This window comes from Nyctereutes procyonoides, unplaced genomic scaffold (assembly GCF_905146905.1).
Source record: "Nyctereutes procyonoides isolate TBG_1078 unplaced genomic scaffold, NYPRO_anot_genome, whole genome shotgun sequence".
Classification (NCBI taxonomy): Eukaryota; Metazoa; Chordata; class Mammalia; order Carnivora; family Canidae; genus Nyctereutes; species Nyctereutes procyonoides.
In genome coordinates, this window is record NW_026575136.1 from 18,003,356 (window position 1) to 18,024,733 (window position 21,378).

The following is a 21,378-nucleotide window of genomic DNA, read 5'->3' on the forward strand; positions in this document are numbered from 1 at the left end:
TCTCCATTCAGTGAGATAGTCATCACGAACATTTGGTGCCTCTGGCTGTCAAAATGACAACTGCTAAATTACTACCTTCTCCCCTCTTTTGTGGCCTGCCTTTCTTTTAGTAATTCAGGTAAATATAGAAAAAAAAAATACAAAAAAAAAATATGTATAGTCTTGAATCAGTGGAAATTGGCAGAAAAATAGTGGAAACAATCACTTGAAAGTTAAAACATTTTTCTATTTTTTAAATAGATTTTGAAAGTTTTTTTTTCTATAATTTATGAAGTTTTTATTTTATTTCGTCCTGTAGTCTTTTGGAAGTTTAATATGGTGGTGTATTCAAACCTTCATAACTTGGGGCATCTGGGTGGCACAGTCAGTTAAGTATCTGGCTCTTGGCTTCAGCTCAGGTCATGATCTCAGGGTCATGAGACTGAGTCCAACATCAGGCTCAGTGGGGAGTCTTCTTGAGATTCTCTCCATCTGTCCTTCTCCGCCCAAAAAAATAAATATGTCTTAAAAAAAAAAAACTATCATAGCTCTATATTAGATGCATCCTGTATTATCCAAAACAAAACAAAACAAAATCCTGCCATTAAAAAAAAAAAGAGAGAGAGAAAAAGAAAACAAATTGGTCAGTTGCTCTGAAATGTTATAACACTAAAGAAAGTCAAAAATGTTTATTTTTATAAAAATAGTGATGGCAAAGTTGTTTACATAGATCTAAATACTTTAAAATATTAGTATCTTCTATGGAAGTTTTCATACTACCTATTGATTATTTTAATTTCAACTTTTAAAGACCAATTTCCTCCCTCTTGACATGACTCACTACTCTTGTCGTACTCTTTCCCTATAGTAAATATGATAGAAAATAACTGAGGTATATGAAATAAAGTCTTTCTTTGGCTTCTATCACTTAAAATAAGTCTGTGAAGGCCTTATATTTTGTGCATCCCTAACCAGTTATTTGAAGCCTCTCAGAGTCTCATAATAATGCTCATGACAGTGACTTCCCCTTTTTTTCCTTGATCTAAATGAAAAAAAAAAAAAAAAGCAACAGTAGAACAACAGTTGCAGATGAGTAAAGGAATTCTCTAGGAATTAAAGGGGACTATTAATTAACCCTCCTTTGAGACTGCTGATTTCTTTGGTGGACTATTTCTTTTCCCTCCATATTTATTCACGTGACTGAGTATGTTCTCCTCTGCTGGAACAGTAAGGGATAAGAAGGAGAAAAACGACCTCTAAAATCAGGGTATCCAATGTGAGCCATGCTTTCAGAACTGTGTGCCGTCTCATTAGTAATGATGATGTGGCCACACAGAATAAGAGAATTCTAGTTAACCTTGATTTTCAGCTATAGCCATAATGCTGAGGAAAATGCTGGATGAGTAATCCCGTATTTCTAAAAGGACATATGAAATAGTTTCTCCTAGGACTCGTTGACACTGACCAAACACACTCAGTGACCATCTGCTGCAATTGCCCAGAGGAATGGAGGATTCTTTGAAGTTCTTGAATTCATCGTATTAGAGATTATCATGGTACTTTCCCTTCCACAGAAGTTGTAGAGATACCAAGAAAACCCCTTGAACAGATTGTGCGTGTGTGTGTGTGTGTGTGTGTGTGTGTGTGTGTGTGTCTTTTACTGGGAATTGCTGGTAAACATGGGAAATGGGCAAAAAATGCAAGGTAGAAGTCCCTGGAACCATCCAAAATGATGCCAGGAAGAGAAAGGGGAAGGCAACTGTGGGTAGAAGCTCTATTTCCACCTGGAGGAAGAACAGAGATATGAGGTGCACTTGAAGATAGCAGAGCTGGGGTCCTTTTGACATGATCATGCCCGAGAGGTCCTGCCTGCTGAGGCCTGAGCCTCATTAGATTAATGTTTTGATGTAGGTCTTACTCTGTGTGTACGTGTGTGTGTTGTTATTGTTTGTTGTTTTCATAGGACCCGAAGATAAGGCTTTTTAAATACTTTAAGGTGACCCCAGGATGAGAGGATTGGCCCAGATTGCAGAGTTGGGAAATAGATGTGACAGGGTGTGTATGAAAGTGGACCACAGGATAAAATGAAACTGTTTCCTCTTTATATTCTAGTAGTTCAACTCCATAAACCAGGTTTAGGAGTGCAGCTTCCCTTTTCCCGGCAAGCTCTTGTTTCAAGGGGTAGCCACGTGTCACCAGCATCTTGCATTCCACAAAGGCCCTGAGTCATTGAGGTCTAAGGGACCCTGCAGAGCGAGGCTCCCCTCGGCAGGACAATCACACCGCCCACCCACACTAAGGGAAGCCTCTGAGAATCTGGATAATCCATTCTTTCATGTAGATGGTAAAGTACCATCAGTGGATTTTGTACTCTTGGTCGGTGTTTATTGTGTTTGACAACGGATTAGAATGAAAGTAAAAGAAAATGAAGATAAAAATCTGAAACCATGACAGGACACTATTGTGACTATCTCACATCCCCTCTTAGAAATGATGGATTGCTTTTCCCTGGCTATTCAATCAGGTCTTCAAATATGCTTCTCCAACTCCTCAGAGATGCAGTGTAGGCCACATGCACAGATGGTGGAGAAGCCAGCTCGAAATAAAAATTCAGCAGTGAGGCTGATCGTGGTGGGGAGAACATAGCCCTCTCTGTTTAAGTTTCAACAATAAACGGCCACCGTGTATTTTGAGGCTCATCATACACCCACATTGCCAACTGTTCAGCTGTGATCTGTCCACAGGCTGGTGGCTGCAAGTTCCTCTTGGCAACCATGACAATCTGCTCCTCACCCAGGCACACACAATGACCCATTCTCGCCAGTGTCCATCGTTAATGGATATTTACATAAGCCTAATGAAGTTTCAACATTGTCTTTTATATACGGTGAGCTATTCCCACTTTAGCAATTAGTGACTCAGCAAATAAAGTAAACATAATCTACTAAATTAAATTGAGTTAATGACTTGTTTTGCTCTCCAGAAAATAAGTTTGGGGAAAATATTGAGGTTTGGGGAAAATATTGAGGTGTGTATACCTTAGCATGTGAAATATACACATGGTTTCCTCTAGGCAAAGGTCAAGAAGATCAATGGCAATGAAAAAAGTCATTATACTATAGGAAGTCCTCTCATTAGCAGTGTACATGCAACGCTGTAATACCATATATGCAGTTCCAGACTGCTGCCTCCCTCCTCCCCTCCCTCTCTTTCACACACACACACACACACACACACACACACACATGCGCGCGCGCACGCGCGTGGGATGCATGAAAGCCCGCATTCTTAAGACTTTACATACATCAGAAAGACTTAGCCATGTTATGTAAGTGGTGGCGAATAGAAATTAAAAATACTTCAGCCAATTTATATTACTTGTATTATCTATTAATCTCTCCTAATAGCCAAGGAAAAGTTTTGCTGTTGCTTGTTTTAGTTTATTTATTTACTTTTGCAGGGAAGAGGGGAAGGCACATTGGATTAAGAAGTTGCCTTTCCAAATGAACTATAGCTCCAAGTCTGCCATTCGGTGAATAGACCAGCCAGAGAGCACTAAGAATCAATGTGTTAGACGTCACAAGAACAAGAAGGTTTGGTAGCCAGATTTGCAAACGTGAGCTGTAGGTTCGAATCCGGTTAGCATAGCAGATGCTGATGAACTATTTACCATCAAGTTATCATCTGATAAACTGTGGTGTGGGCAGTGTGGGCAATTAAATTAAGAAAACTAAAAAAAAAAAAAAAAAAAAGAAAACTATTTGGTAATTGGGTAGAAAAATTAGCAATTTCCTTTTGCTGAGGGTATGTGGATAGGGAACAAGGCAGGAAAGACAAGATAGATCTAAGATACCAGTTATCTCTGAGTTGGTTTTTCTTGTTCCAGCTTCTGGGGAGTATTCAGTTTCCTGGCAGTGGTCTGCGGTGAAGATACATGACCGTTGGCCAGGGGAATTGAAGGTCAGGGAACTGAGAATGAATGCAGTAACTATCGAGACATATGTTGTCTGGAAGAGTTTTAATTTAATGGAAGAAATGGGTAAAGATAGAATAAAGTCGCCATGGGAGGAAATAATGTATTCTTCATATTTTCTTTTCATTTTTTTTTACATCCTTCGTACTCTCATGTGCACACATGAAAAGACTGCATGGTCAAAATGAATACATGCCATTATAAATATCCCCTAAGTATAGATCTGCTTAGGCAAGACACCATATTACACCTCCCATAGAAGAAGTAAATAAGGATTATGTGTCTCATGTTAATATTGAATGCTTTCTAATCTGGTTTTGTTTTGTTTGTTTGTTTGTTTTCCCTCCCATATTGGTAACAACATAGAATTTTCCACTGTAGGAGGTGAAGTATATTGGCTAGGCATTTAGGAAATGTAAGCTATTATCAATTCCCTGTCCTCCTTTGGAAAAGGTTACTGGTCACAATTAACATTGAATTTTCAACGGCTTATTAAGGCAGTATATCATATAGCCTAAAATTAGCAAAAGTATTTAAGTCCGGTTATGAACACTAAGGCATAAAATCAAAATTTTTGTTTTTTGTTTTGAGTTTTTTTTTTTAAATCTGTTTTTGTGACTTGTTTCTTATCCGTGTGAGAATACCTTGAAATCCAAATGGACAAAAGGAGTATATAGATGCTCACCCATATAATTGTATGTTACCTGCAACTAATTATAGTGTTTCTTACTAAATATTGACTCTTACATAGTAAATTCAGTGGTATTGTGTGAAGCAATGAAAAACTGTACAATTAGTTCTTAGCACTCCAAAGTCTGTTAAAATTTGTCAGTGTAATAGCACATAAGTGACGATGTAAGACAGACTGTAACTAAAGCCAACAGGAAGTACTTCTCGATCTCCTATTAGTCACTGGTGGTCAATTATGTTGAGTTTTTGTCTCTCATATGAGAAGGGTTACTGTGACTTAAATGCTCAGTTGTATTTAGTATGAAATCAAATCTATCCTGGAATTCTATAAATAATTTTAGAAGAGCCAATTTCTTGTACTAGACTAACATGTTTGTGGATCTAAACTAGAAATAAGTCATTGGACAGTTTCCTCACCCAAAATGAGATGCTCATTACAACTACAAACATTCTTTTTTTTTTTCCCATCATTGAGTCTAAATGAATAAAAGTCAGCTTAATGTTTTTGAAACATATTACCAATTCATAAACTCATAAGGTTTCCGCATTTTCCCTTATAAATCTTGGTAATTAACTGCAGCTAATAGGATACAGAACCAGAATTTTCAAGGTAGTTTATAATGTCAGCATACATGGCCATGAATGCATTCAATGTACTGAAATGCTATTTTTGCTTGCCAAGGTGAAGATTAAGTAAGAGGATGATAGTCTTTGCTCTTGAATTTTCTATCTCAAAATCCCCTCTGCTTAGAGTGTTGACACCCAAACTAATACTTTTGAGGGTTCAGTGATGGCCTTAGTTTGTCATAAATCACTCATTTGATCTTTTGTCTTATCCATAGGCTAGATGAGATGTGTCTATATCTCATCTCTGTATCCTTTGCTAGTTTACCTATAGAGATCTAAAAATATAACTGAAGCGGCACCTGGGTGGCTCAGTCAGTGAAGCGTCTGACTCATGATCTGAGTCATGGGATTGAGCCCTGCCTTGGGTTCTGTGCTCAGTCTGCTTGATTCTGCTCCCTCCCCCATTCCTGCTTGCTCTCTCTCAAATAAATAAAAAAAAAAATTGTTAAAAAAAAAGCCCATAATGGAATTAAGAAAATATGTATGGACAGAATCACAGGCAGTGCTGCCTAACCTTTCAAAGTCTACATTTCCTCAGCCATGAAATGCAGTAGATAATTCTCTCAAAGATTTATTGCAATAAGTGTATGTAAAAGAGATTCGTAAGCTCTAAATTGCCACATGAATGTTAGCTATTATAAAGTCTTCTGTTAGTTTGTTTTCTCAAGAAAAATAGCAGGCATTGATTGGGGTGGGCACAATGATAGCTTTCTTCTGGCATATTTCCCCATCCTCCAAGAAAAGAATTAATAAGCAGATATTTCAACAATGTCCATTTGAAGTTTAAGTTTTTAGCCCGGTGGACAAGGTTAAGGGAAAAGGTCTGTTCAAAATGACTGCTAGTGGAAAGGTTTGCTGCAAGGTTTGCAGTATCAGTTTAATGACTTGCTCATTCCGGTTTTATGTCGGCAGAGGTTTCTCAGCAAATAAAGGCTTGTCATTCACCTTGTCCTTGGTTCAGCATGTGCTTCAAGTAGGAAGCTAGCTCAGAGGATATGGCCGTATGGCAGACTTTGAAATTAGAAATGAATTCTTTAGGAATGTGAAGTATCCTGAGCCCAGTGATAACTGTAAATCCATACAATATGGAAGACTTGAGAGATTCATAAATATTGATCATATCATATTTGGGTGGTGAACACACCAAAGAGTGTTTTTCTAGATCTTGTTTTTTTTTTTTTTTTGTTTTGTTTTTTTTTACTCTATAGTGCGAAAGTAGAAAAGTAGAATCTTGATTTTTACAGGGAACCCAAATGATTGAATGCTTGTTGTGTTTCTACCTTTTACATATAAATCACCCTTCGATAACAGGTGTGTGTGTATACACACAATACACACATGCATATATATAATGTACATATTATATATATAGTCCTTCTGATATATATTCCTTCCTATATTATTATTAGAAAACTTTAAGTTATCAGTGTAATAATTAGTAGGAGGTATATATAATTAGTTAATATTATATAGGTCTTTTTTTTCTTTATGGAAGTGATAATAGCAACATTGATAGAACTATAATGAAATTGCAGTCATATACACAGTTTGAAGGAATGAATTACAATACAGTCACAACAAAGACCTCAGGTGATCCCAATAGACGCTTTGAAACTGGGATAACCTGAGCAACTAACTATCACCAGGAATGGGTGTGACCTTGGGTGAGGTGTTCTCTTTAGCTAAAGGCAATCACTGAACATGGATTCAACAGGGAGCCTTCAGCAACTATCACTCCCTCCAGCTGAAGGAATGAGTGCTATAGCCCTGAGAGGGAGCGCTGGATGGTATACCACTCCATCCACTATGGTCCTACCCTTGTGTGACTCAAATCTATTTGCCTCATGTAATAAATTTCAGAAATAACTTTTACAGATTCTAAATTGGTCAGATTTCCTGGGGAAAAGAGGAAGGCTAGATGTGTGAATTAAAATCCCCCTCCAGTGCACCTGCAACTGGTCTCACAACTGAAACTGGTACTCATTCTTTCTATCCTCCTACCTGTTATGTATTCCTCTCACCCCCAACTAGCAACTCTGCTATTCCATCTGGCTCATCATGCCACTGACTCAAACTCCTACACCTTCACAGGCCATATGAAACCATATCAGTCCACCTACCATCAAAATTGGGGAAGAGTGCCAAGAGACACCTCCAGTAGATCACCTGAGTGCCAATAGCAGTCTTCCTTGTTTTCTCTCCTCCTCCTGATGATCTGGGTAATTATCGTTGCCTTATTTTGGCACAAGAAGCCTGAAAGGACCAGGTAGCAGTGAGTGCTCAAGTTCAATGACATCTCCTCTGAGAACTAGGACTTTTAAGTCCATAGAGCCTAGAGTTCCAGGGATAAGAAACACACATATTCCAACTGGGTCACTGGGAGCGATGGAAGCAGGACCACACTTACTTCAATCTCTTGTGTCCACGTACTCCACCTATTGAGGACATGGTATCCTGGTCATTGGTTTAGAGTATACACTGCACCCTACTCCATCTTAGGATATCATATTCAGTTTGTTTCCTCAATTGCTCCTCCAAAAGGTTGTACTTTTGCTATATCAGTCAGCAGCTTCACGGTGGTGAGTATATGATAGGACCAGGAGATCCTATGATCATGTATTCATCCCCACATTTCTTTTGCTATTAAATGAGTTACTTAATCTTTCACGGTGTTATGCAGGATCCCGTGTTGGTGGCTCAGATACTCTGTGAGTGCTCAGATAGTGCTACAGGCTGAAGAACTGAGGGCAGGAAAGGAAGAACATATGTATATTCCAGACAAGATGAATTTCTACACCTTCCAGAGCAGAAGGGGTTCAATATAAACAATGTGTCACCAGTAGGTTAGTTGGTCTCATCAAGAAATGGTGTTTTATTGAGTGTTCAGCATCTTTCTTGTTTGCTAGTGGATTAAATATGTGACAGTAGTAGTAGTTGCTGTGGATAAACAGTGGCTTTGTTGGGTTCGAGTCCATGCTACTGGGCAACGTGTAGATCCCATCACGGCCGCTATAGCCTCTTAATCCATGTACTTTTCTGCCACCGCTGGTGCCTGGCTGATGCCCACTGACTGAAATGTTCCATCTAATTGATTGCTTAGTCCCTTGTTTTGGAGGATACAATCTGGTGTTTAGATGTGATTCAAAGATCTTTATGGTATTCACTCTCATAGGCCCATCTACTCCCTCTTTTCCAAACCTCGTTGTCCCTGATCTTCCAGTCACTCTCCCTCTGGACCTATACTCAATCAGCCAAACCATCTGACTTTATTCATAGTCCCTATGTATATTCTTACTTTGGGACATTTTTCTTTTCATATAAGGTAGATGGCCTGGTGTATTCAACACTCTGCCTTCCAGGAAAGGTTCTCTTATCTCCCTCTTTTAGGGCTACACCTAAGTGATGCTGTAGTATAGCAGCCATCTATTCTGTGTGCACCCACATACCTGCCACATACCAAGCTGAGAAAGCTCCGTCTTCTTCCTTCTCAGTCACTTGGCCATAAGTGTGAGTTGAGGGGAAGACACTGATACAACAGTGATTGAAAATGTGGTTGTCAGGGTTACCTGCAATTATCTCCTGGTCATACTTATGCCTGATGCCAAATATAACACTTTAATCTTACTCAAGTTGATGGTGGTGCCATCTGACCTTTTGGCCTGATGCATTTCAAATACCCTAGTTCACGATGAGCAATTATAGCCCTTTGGTCAGTTGATTGTGCCATGGTTGGGCATTCTTGTTCCCACAGGGTCCAATATTCTGCCAAAACCCATATTATAAACGGTCTATAATTCTCCGCTACAGATGGCATGACTTTGCAGGAGAACCCTAAGGGTTTGTGTTGTGATTACTTTATTAGGGTCCGCCTCTATCTATCTATCTATCTATCTATCTATCTATCTATCTATCATCTATCTATCTATCTATATATATATATATATTTTTTTTTAAATATATTACTACTACTTCTAATGTTCCAGAGTAAACTGGGTTGTATAGCACAGGTGGCAGAAGCACTTGCATCATATCCTGGCCTGGTTACGGTACCTGTTTCTACCGGGGATACCCTACTCAAAAGTGACAGTCTTCATATTACCTGATAAATAAGTCAGAGCAGAATAGGCTGCCTGCAGAACCCAAATGTCTGAAAGACATTGTGCTTCTTACTTCATGTTTGGAGATATGAAATACAACAATTTGTCCCTATTTATAGGACCTGTCTTGCTTTGTTCCAAACCATGTGCCCCAAAAAACTTCACTGATGTTATGGCCTTCTGTACCTTCATAGGATTTGTCTGCCACTGCTAAAGCATACGTGTTTTACCAAAAACCTTCCATATATTTGCCATTTCTCACTCAACTTGTTTGATTAACATGATGTCATTAACAAAATTGACAAATGAAATATGCTACAAAATATCTGGATGGTCCAGATCCCTTTGGACCATTTTATGAGAGAACATGGGAGAATTAACATAGCCCTGGGACATGACTGAAAATGAATAATGACTTTTTTATTCCTAGTGAATGAGAAATGTTCTGATGGTCCTTTCTTACAGGAATAGAAAAGAATGCATCACTATGGCTAAATATATTATACGGGAGGTTATATTAATCTGCTCACACAGAGGTACAGCATCTGGCATAGCAGATGGAATGGGAACTACCACTTAGTTACATTAATAGTTGCACACTGTCATTCTCTAGGTTTGCTCTGATTTTTGTAGGAGTCAGATTAGGAAATTAACTTAGAATATGATAGGAATTACCATTATTTAGGAATCTAAGAGTAGCACTAACCTCAGCCATTCCCCCAGGGAATGACATGCTATGGTGATAACTGGAATATAAAATATAAATTGTGGAATATTAATATATAGTGGAAGATGTATATATAATATATAAGTAGTGGAATAAAATATTGAGAAGTAGAATATAATTATTTTTGTACAAGATAGGCCTCAACTTTTAAAAGAAGTTTAAATTTAAATCTACTTCTATATTTATAATTTGAAAAACTACTATATTATTTTTTATTTTTGAAGTCAAAGTTTATCAGTGCTAAGAAATCATCAAACAACAAGCAATATATACTGAAGTATGGCAAGGGTTTTAGAAATGTAAATGTGGTTTTGCCTTTGACATCAGTCTCCAAATAAACTACCTGGAGTATTCTCTGCCTCTTGGGACACTTAAGAGGTGCTGGGAGATAAGACTTTTGTATTTTATTATTTTAAATTTAACAAGAGACTTAGAAATACAGGAAAATAAACACCATTTTAATTATGGAAGGGTATGCCAATAGGGCTCTAATTAGCCCTGCTTCCAGTAAGATTTATATAGACATAGAAGAAAAGGAAAACGCAGAAGAAAAGAACTTTTTCACAAACTTTCCTGTGTACTGTACTGTGTGCCAAGCACTTCATGCACATCAGTCCATTTTCCTCTATGGTAATTTGGCCCAGAATATATTACTAGTTTCACTTCACAGACTAGAAGAGAATGCTTCGGAGCGGTCAAATACCATGCCAACATCCAGTAGCTAGAAAGTGGTGGAGCTGGATTTGGAAACACTACTGAGTCCTCATTAGTGGGCACCGTGTTGAGTCAGGGCTCTACAGCACCATATTAATTGATTGTTCTCAAGAATCGTACAAAGGAGATACAGCTCCTTCCCCCTTTGTGGGTGAGGAAAGTGCTCCTCAGGAGGCTAGCTAACTTACCAAGGCCACTCAGTGAGCACGGCCGGACTTTCACTCAGCACGTCTCAGCCACTCTGCCATCATGTGGATGTCCTCCCACCCTCAGTCTACCACATGGAGCCTGTCAGGGAAATGCACAGTGTTTAATATTGATTGGAGTCTAATCAGACCAGTTTGGGAATTACTAATAAAGGAGATGAGCTTAAAATTAATTAAAATTCCTAAGATTCTGTAACACAAATGGTATCTGCCTGAATTCCTAGTGTGCTAGAAATCATTGCTAAGTGTGAGCCAGTTGTGAATGTGTCTGGGGTCTTAAGGGTGAATATCACATAACTCCTGTTACCCAGGAATCTGTACTTTAACCAAAAATACTAATTTGACCCAACCAATCCAAACTATCAAATATAATTAAGACAGAGTGATCTGTAATGATATATTACAATATTTACTAAATATCCAGAATAGGTATAAAGGCTCACAAAACTGAAATGAGACTTAAGAGACAGTAGATGTCCTTTGAAGAGAGTTTAATTCTTTGTATTAAGATTCCTGAAATTCAAACACAGCCAGTGCTTCTTCGACTCTTCTTTTGTTTGAACCCTATTTGAGGAGGACAGTGGTACCACTTGTCATGCAGACTGACAAGGATTCTGTTGTTTAGAAAAGTTATTTCACTTTTTGTTTTATTTTGTTCCCTATTCTAAGCAAGAAGTTCCAGGTTCCAAAAAAAAAGAAGTTTCCAAGTTCCAAAAAAGAAGAAGAAGAAGAGTGAGAAAAACAGTATCTTTCATATAAATATCTTATAGGTCTTTAACCTACAATATAGTTCCATTTAAAAATCCATTTAAAAGTAAATAATTAGTTAATAAGCCTAAATGCTAGTGTGAGACATAAAGCTACCTATTATTCTGTATTAATGAATATCCACCAAGAATCCTTAGATAGCTTTTGCTTTCCCTGACAATATTGACAAAACATATTTCTTTTATTTAGATTATGTCTGACTTTGATATATTGTAGAACATAAGAAAAATTCACTTGAAATAAAAAAAAATAACCCATTCTCGAAGTAAAACATGCATTGTAAACCAACAAAAGTCGAATAGAAAAGCCATTCTCCCATGTTTCCTGATATTTTTCAGTTCCAGTTCCTATTTAAGTGATGAATTCCCTGATAATCAGATAAAATATTCTTTAGTTCTGAAAGATATCAACTGCGTTTATATATATGAAAATGTAAGAAAGCAGACTACACTATTTTGAATAAAGAAGAATGATTCTTTCTCTAAACAATTTTCTCCTACCAGCATGGCAGTTATGTGGAAGAGGAAAAAAATGAAAATGCTATGTAGCTTGTTTTCTATCCTACTCTTGCCTCGTCTTCTTGATTTTATAAATAGAAAGAGGCAAGAGATAACAGAATCGGGGGCCCAAACCTAAGCCTTTGGATCTCATGAATGCCATGTCCAATTTCTGACATACAGACCACCTGCTTTCCTTTGCTATGTGAGCCTTGCTTCTCATTATTTAATATGAGCCTTTGAGCCCAATTCTGATCAGATATCTTAGGTCTTTACCACACTTGCCTAGAAAGGATAACATGACCCTTGGGGAAATTCAACTGAGTGAAGTGGTAAATACCTTTTGCTTTTTATATCAGGAACAATAACAACATAAATAAAACCTCATACCAAATATGTCATTTCTTGCACATAAAATATTATCCTAGAAGTTATTCCTATTTTCTGAATGCAGATGCTAAGTTAAATTGCTCTCGCTTCTCATCTAATAGAGAAGTTTGGAGCAGAACAAATCATTACCATGAGTCCCTGGAGTATTTAAATACAAGATGTAGGGGTAGCACAGTGGAGGGCTTGAGGGATTCTTTCTATGGGAATCAGAGGAACTCATTGCTGAGGATGTGACATGTGAGCTGAGATGGACTTTGAAGTAGAAATATGATTTTGCCAAGCTGTCAAGAAGGGCAAAGAAATGGCTGATAGAAGAAATGCTACACCCAAAGCCTAGGAAATAACACGGAAGCAGAAGTGTATGTTTGGAGGGGTATGCGGGACTTGGTAAAACTGGAGAGACACGCAGGGGCTGTATATGCAATGAATATGCATTTCAAATATGCAAAGAAAATTGGGCTCTTTGTTGAGCCTATGTAGGATGTTGATGTCTGGAATGTAAGGGATGCTATTGGCGTTTTTAAAAGAGAGCTCTGAAAGTATTGCTGGGGATTGCTATGTTGGCAGTGGCAGAGAAGGGACTGGAAATAGCAAAAATGATTGGAAAAGTGCATCAGCAAGAGGCTAAGCAAGACAGATTAAGGCCACCTACCGCAGCAGCACAGAAAGAGTGAGTAGATATATTAGAAGACCTTCACCCATGGAAATCATCTATTAATGTATAGAGAATGTTTAAGAACCTGGGATGATTCCTAGATTCTTTATTTAACTGAATAAATGGCAAAGCCATCACTCCCAAAAGGTGGAACGCCACCAAGAGTGAATTGAGTTTATTTTGCCAGAAAGAACCTTGATTTTGAGTTCATTGAGGGCTCGTGTCTTGATGGCCTCTGCACTTCAAGCACCTGGTAAGGGGAAGACTCTCAACTACTCATTACTAGTTAACTGATGACGCCAAGTAGTGTCAATTATGTTAGAGTAGAAAAGGAGGCAAAAAAGGTACATATTTAAAATATCTCAAAGCATAAAGTTCAAATAGGCAAAATTAGTAGTCTGACTGACAAACAATATTCGTTCATACATATTAGGAAGACTGGAACAGAAGGAAAAAATGAACCCAGGTATTTTATAATATTCTCAAAGGGAAATAGTCATGGTCTGAACTGAATGGCAACTCTGTTCATAGACAGAAAGATAAATTCAAAGAATAATATGGAAGAGGAAATGATTAGCAGTTTGCATTTGAATTGAAAAGGAGCGACTGACGCTGACTGGAAATCCTGTAAGTTATTGGCATTGCTGATGGTAATGAAAAGCTTACGGGAGAGTTGACAGGGCCTTATTATGTATCCTTAGTTCCTTGATAGGACATAAGTGAATCATTCTCCCACTGATAGTCGATTCCTCCTTGCTGAACATATTTTACCCAGCTTTGAGAAAGGGACTCATCGTGCTACCATCTTGGAAGATTGAGCTAAAGGGTCATGCATGAACATAAGATAATCATGGAGTCCTGTCACTGCCAGGACTGGACAGATTGATTTGATTAGCCTTTAACTATCAGAAGAGTAAAAGTGATCACTTCTCTTTATTCTCTCTCTTCTTTGTCTCTCCTTCTGTCTGTGGCAGACACAGATTAGAACCAAGAAATAAATTAGAAATAAAAGGACTAACTTTGGCTCCCTGCCATCTGGAAATAAAATCCATTTAATTTACCCTGACTACCCTTTTTATAGTGTTAAATATAGACTAAATAGTTTAATATGGATTTATGTAATGAGTTCACAAATTGATTTTGCAGTGTCTGTTTGCTCTAGGAAACAAACATCTACTTACTGTGGTTTGACTGGCATACCTGTAGGAGGACTCACTTTGATAGGATGGATTTTATTAAAAAATAAAAAATCCAACCTATGATCATTTTAGTATCCCAGTGTCTTAAAAATATAGAGTCAAAAACAAAACAAAACAGTGGTTTAGGAGATCCAGTTATCTCTTAGCGGAAGCAGTCTCTGTTGGATGGTGATACTAATGTCTCATCTCTGAGTGACAGAATTAAAAATAAAAGACCTTGACCCTGTGTCTGTAAAGCCTCCACTTCTTCTTTTCCCTTGTTCACAAAATCATATCTACCTTATTTAAATATTAATTATTTAACCTGAACTGTACGCGAGGAATTTGTAAAATAAAATCCTTGCAAGTTTGAAGATGAATCCAGAGAGGTGCCTCTCTCAGCCAGGCCCCCACCTTCTCTACCTCGGGTGGCCAAATTTGATGTAATTGTAATTGGTGACGGGACATGTCAGCCAATCATTCTCAGAATGGCTACTAAGATTTGTAATTATAATGTCCTTTATTCCTATTTAAATTCAACAGTCTCTTCACATTACTATTCCTTCTCTTGAAACATGGAAATTTGGGTGTGGGGGTTGGGGAGGGTTAAGAGACAGGATTTTGCTTTCTTGAAATGTACACTTTTTCACAGTCTGTCCTGTCTCTCTAAGGCACCATAGACAGGGGAGGCCCACTATCAAGAATGGTAATTTACAATCTAAGAGTGCTTAATCTAAAATCTGTCCTTGTCAAAGGAGAACACAGTGGTCCCCGTGCAGCAGTAATGGGAATTTTATTTCAGCGTAAGATTCAATGTGGGCTTTCAATTGTATTCTTTATACTACCCCATCCTTATCAATTTATGCAACGCACAGACCTTGTGGGTCTTTAACCTTATTCTACTTTTAAAATAGAAAACACTAAATGTAGTAAATAGTCTAATCTACATCTGAAAATGTATAAACTAACCTTGTAAACTGACTGTAAACAGAAAAACAAAAAAATATTGCATAGTTATGACTGGGTCTAGCTTTATTGTTAATCATTTCTCCTAGTGATTAAAATTTAAGTCTCCAAAGAGAACTTTTTCCTCAATAGACCTGTCTCTCTTTCACTGTAACCATTTTATATCCTAAAATTAATTTACTTAATTTCCACTTTCACATACATTAGATTTTTGCCTACCAAGGCTTTATATACTTTAAAGTAAAAATTGCCTCAGGTAGCCAATAATTAAAATAAATCTGTAAATCTGTATACCTATTTTTTTGCTAACATATCATGAAGCAACATGCTAAATAAAGTCAATATCAATGACATTTTAAATTACTAATCATGGATATTTTTGCTTTAATTCTATTTATCAATCTTTGTTTTTTATTTTTATTATTTTTTTTTATTTTTTAAAGATTTTATTTATTTATTCATGAGAGACACAGAGAGAGAGGCAGAGACATAGGCAGAGTGAGAAGTAGGCTCCATGCAGGGAGCCCAACATGGGACTCCATCCTGGGACTCCAGGATCATGCCCTGGGCCAAAGGCAGACGCCCACCTGCTGAGCCACCCAGGTGTCCCTCAACCTTTGTTTTTTTAGAAACCTTTAAGTATGTCTCTCCCTCATAGTTTCCACATCATATACACAACATTGTTTTGCTTCAGCAAACACATATTATAATTTTATTGTTCCTGGTTTACTGGTCTAAGATTAGTTAACTAGCAACATCTGGCTTATGAGTCCTGTCTCATTGGGTTTCCACTTGCTCATTCCTTATTTATCGTATTTATAAGTGCTTCTGTGGATCCCTAAATTCTTCACTGGTTTCTACTTCTCCTTACCACTATAAGACTGGCCCATCCTTTCCTTCATAACAGATTTTATGAGGGAGCAATTAATTGTGAATCCTGTTCACCTTGATTTTCTCTTCCACTAGCTTTCCCAAGGCATCATGGATCAACAAAACAAGACAAAACAAAATAAAACCAAAAACACAATCATTATCGCATCGTCATCATCTCCTCTTCCTCCTCCTTCTCCTCTTCATCATACTCATACCATGTTTTCCTCTTTTGGGTTTTAACACAATGTTCTCTCCCCAAACCTCAGTTCCTCTGTTTTCTAATTATCCCAAATTGGAGTGACAATTAGTGGACTGGAGATGGGAGAGTGATGACTGGGGATGAGATATACATGTTATTTTCCATATATGCTCACTGTGAGAGATGCCATGTATCCAGGTTGCCTTGGCAATGACTTGATTTCTGATATGTGAAACCCTCTCTGCCTGAGGAAGCATAGCAAAGGCACAGCATAGATGGTTAGCAACGCGGTTGAGCAGTGATGATATTAGAAGTGTATACTGTATGTTGGTTCAGTTTTTCCTAACATGTGAAAACAAAGCACCTCCACTACAGGGTCTTAACCAACTCTCACAAGCTTGTTCTTTTTATTCAAAAAGATTTGAGATTAAGAAAGAGTAGCTGGGCAGTCACAAACATTCAGAATAAATCCTCACCGTTATACACAGAGTAGTGCCACCTTCATGATGTCCACATCCTAACCTCTAGATCTTTTGGACACCCTATGTTACTTTGCAAAAGGGAATTAAAGTTGCATATGGAATGAAGGTTAGTAATCCGCTGACCTTAAAATAGGGAAGTTATCCTGAATTACCCAAGTGGACCCAATATAATCACAAGCGTTCTTAAGAGTGGAAGAGGGAGGCAAGAGAAAAGGTCAGAGCAAAGTGATGGGAAAAGTACATGGCCTGGAATTATTGGCTTTGAAGAAGGAAGAAGGCCCTTACAAGTCAAAGAAGGTGAGCGAATAGCCTCTATAAGCTGGAAAAGAAAAGAAGACAGATTCATCTTTAGAGCCTCCATAAAGGAGCACAGCTTTGCCAACACCTTGACTTTGACACAGTGGGATCCATGCAGCTTTCTAACCTCCAGAACTATAAAATAAAGTAATACTTGTTGTTCTAAGCCACTAAGTTTGTGGTCGTCTGCTCCAGCAACAACAGAACATGAATATATTCAGACTCAAGTTTTTTTTTTTTTTTTTTTTTTTTTTTATATTTTAGTTACTGATTCATGAGAGACACACAGAGGCAGAGACATTGGCAGAGGGAGAGGCAACCTGTCTGCGAAGAGCCTGATACAGAACTTGATCCCAGGACCCTGGGATTGCGACCTGGGCCAAAGGCAGATGCTCAACTACTGAGCGACCCAGGTGCCCCTGGACTCAAGTTTCTTGAATTAATTTCTCCTCTATGTTCTGATCACTTTGGATAATTCTTACAGAAGTTGTACAACATTGAACCGACAGAAATTTTATCTTAATTCTTAGGACTGTCATTCCTTAGGAACTGTCTCCATATTTTACAAGAAGAGTTCCTTATGGAGTTGCAGAAATGGGGGTTCCCTTTGTGGCTCTTACTCTAAATAGGAAGAGAATTCCTGCTAAGTAGTTAAAAAATCTCCCTTATCATCCCAGTACTCAGAATGATCTCCAGAACAGGAGGATATAGTCTCCTCTGGGAAAAAACAGAAGTCAAGAATGGTGTTACTCTCGGGATAACTGGATGGGAGCTCTCATGTTCAACAGTTTATCCTGGAATTAATAAGTGAAGGCCAAGGATTATCTTAAAGATCTGTAGCAAGAACTGAGCACCAGTGAGGCCATATAGAAGAAGAAAAATGTGTACAGGAAAAGCATTCCAAGTCAGACAGAGTCAGAGAGCTTTATTTTAGCCAAAATAACTGAGGATCTTTACAAATCCCTTAGTAAAGAATACAATCAGAACCCAGTCCTGAGGGATCCCTGGGTGGCGCAGCGGTTTAGCGCCTGCCTTTGGCCCAGGGCGCGATCCTGGAGACCCGGGATTGAGTCCCACGTCGGGCTCCCGGTGCATGCATGGAGCCAGCTTCTCTCTCTGCCTGTGTCTCTGCCTCTCTCTCTCTCACTGTGTGCCTATCATAAAAAAAAAAAAAAAAAAAAAAAAAAAAAAAGAACCCAGTCCTGGTCTTTATTTTTCCCAAGAAACTGATTCAACAGTGTCAAGTTCTCATCACGATTTGTAACTTAAGCAAACTCCCAAAATCACCTAGTCATATTCTTAATTTTTTTTTTTCTTAAGGACCCTAAAGAGTATTGTTATAAGGACTTACTTGGATTGTTTAAACCCTATCTAACAGTTTAATCAAATTCTGGTGTCTGGAGTAGGGAAACCATCAAAAAGTTACTCTTAGAACACTCTATGTGACCAATCTTTACATTTCTTTTCAATAAAACAGAAAAATGAAGCTTACTTGAACCAAGTAGAAGAATCAGCACAGCTCCATTTTTAAAGTTTATTATTTATTTATTTATTTATTTATTTATTTATTTATTTATTATTTATCTATCTATTTATTTATTTATTAATAACCACAGCTCCCTCTAAAACCGCATTGCTGATCCTGGTTCTTAAGCTGAGACTGTGCAAAGTTATCCATTTCCAGGTGTTTGCCAAAATTGTTGTCCCTTAAAAAATAATCTGTCTTATGGACTCACTAATGATGAAATACAAGCAGAATCAGTCATTCAAACAGGATAAAGTGAGTATTTTATCCTTTATACAAAATCCTTCTCTGTTCCATGTTAGCTTCTGGCGGCATGTTTTCTTATGTCATTGATACCTAGCACACTGAACAATGACGCCATTATCATTTCCATCAATGATTTCCTATTAGTTTGCATTGTATTTAAATCGGTTTTCTTAAGAAGAAAGTTAATGAGCATAGAGCCTTCTTTTTGAATATGAAAGCAGATTGGCCAGCAACGAATATGAACCCAACAGTTGAAAAGTTTGTGATGCTTGACAATATGAATATTCTCTAAAAGGAACTCTATCCAATTGTGTGTCATTTATAATAAATATGGCCAGGCTTTCCTCATAGTGATAAGACCAGCATAGTCATTAGTTTCTTAAAGCAGCACAATGCTTATATTTATATAATTTTTAATAATTCTTTTTCCTCTCATGCCTCTGCTGTTCTCTATCTTATCTGGAAAATGGGAGAAGAAAATATATGAGATGTGATAGGATATAAAAATATGAAAAATACTGTTCTTGGTACCTTCCCCATTTCCAGTAAACGCTGGCGTTTTTATAGCCAGGGATGCACACAGCTTTCATGGCCCAGTCACATGTTCTGCCTTTGTAGGTCTCTTTCTCCATTAAAAAAAAAAAAAAAAAAAAAAGAATTATACTTTATATCTGGATTAGTATAAAGACTAATATAATCCAGGTTGGATTATAGTCCTTTCTTTACACTGCTGATTAAAAAAAAATAAATAAAGCATCTTCCTTGGTCCTTAAAAGTCCCATGGGCCCTTGGCACTGTACCTACTGTATCCAATGGTTAAGTCAGCCCTGTTACAGCCACACAATGGTTACACTTTTAGCAAATCTGGCCTTCCTTTCTAAGTGCTCTGAAGTCCTTTGATACATGACAATTAATCAATTGTTTCATTATTCCAATTTTCATATTGCTTAATAAGTCATTTTTATTTTAAAATCATTTTTATGTCATAGGTATATTCTCTAAGGTTGTGCCAATTAATTTTTTAATCAATGGAATCATTCTTTTTCATTAACCTGTGTAATTACCACAAAGGAATTGAATTTTTATTTCATATCAATTTCCAATTCAAATAGCATCTAACTTTTCAGCTTTGAGAATCTTGACTTCTAATTTCTTAATACTCTCCTTCAACCATTAGCGCACAGTTTTGTACTAGAACTCTTGTTCTGTCACTCGTGCTCATATTTGTGAGAGGTGTTAGGATTTAAAAAATCTTTTATTAATGAAAGTGATTATCCCTAACTTATCTGTGATGTCACTTATGATACTAATATGTCTGGGTTTTTTCTTTAAGCAAAAACGTACAGGAAAATATTTTTAATATATTTAATATTACTCACTAGAGGCAAATAGTTATCCACATTATTTAAGGAGTAAATAGATCTCTAAATACCAGTTGGTATTGATCTCTAAATACCAATACCAGCATGCTAGTGCATACTCTCACTGCCTGATAATTAAAACTATCTTTTTAGCAGGTTAGGCTTTGGCTTAATGCTCTATGCTATGCAAAAAAAGTATTCCAGAACTGCTGTTTTGAGGGGTGTTTTAAGAAATGTGCAGTGTTTCGTGACGCTAAGACTATCCTAACCAGTTCAACCAAGTTCCCAAAGTTAATAATTTTTCACAGTTTACGCAGAATGTCTTAGGATTTAGGAAAATTTGAGGGTAAACTCTGATGCCATGCTCCACAGTTAATTTACAGCCTTGCTCTGTAGACTGCGTGTCCTGAGGTCATCCTATTCATAGTGCCTGTGGCAGCTGCATCCTAATGGAATGTCAGGAGTTGATACAGAATGCCAACATCGTTTTCCCATCCTCAAGCAGTATTTCATCCCACAAGGGTGTCAATCTCAGCAGGAGTTGAGGCCCAACTATCTACAGCATATGAATATAGAGAGATGAGCTATTTTAGTGGATGCACGCTAAGTTGGAAACTGTAAATCAAAGACTTCCAATAACTTGATATTCAGTGTACTTAGAACTCATATAGTCATTATAAATCCAAGTGGTTTCAGCTAGCTTTTCACTTCTAAAATACTAGAAAAATTCTATTCCAAGAGAATAGAAATAATAAAAATATATTACATATATGTCCTTATGTAAGTACATATTTATACTTAGTTTGGCTCTTTGACAAAACAACAAAAACCAAACCAAAACAAAAACCTCTTTCCTTTTTAAGAGATGGACTTTAAAATTCAGTTAATTGTAAATACTATTGGTTAACAAAACTCAACTGGACTGAAA

At 37.4% G+C, this 21,378-nt stretch overlaps 1 protein-coding gene across 1 annotated transcript in view; it reads left to right on the top strand.

Annotated features, from left to right (window-relative positions):
* The window catches only part of LOC129495456 (netrin receptor DCC-like), a 735,527-nt gene that overhangs the window by 321,023 nt on the left and 393,126 nt on the right, over window positions 1-21,378 (top strand). The gene's annotated exons all lie outside the window — the stretch shown is intronic.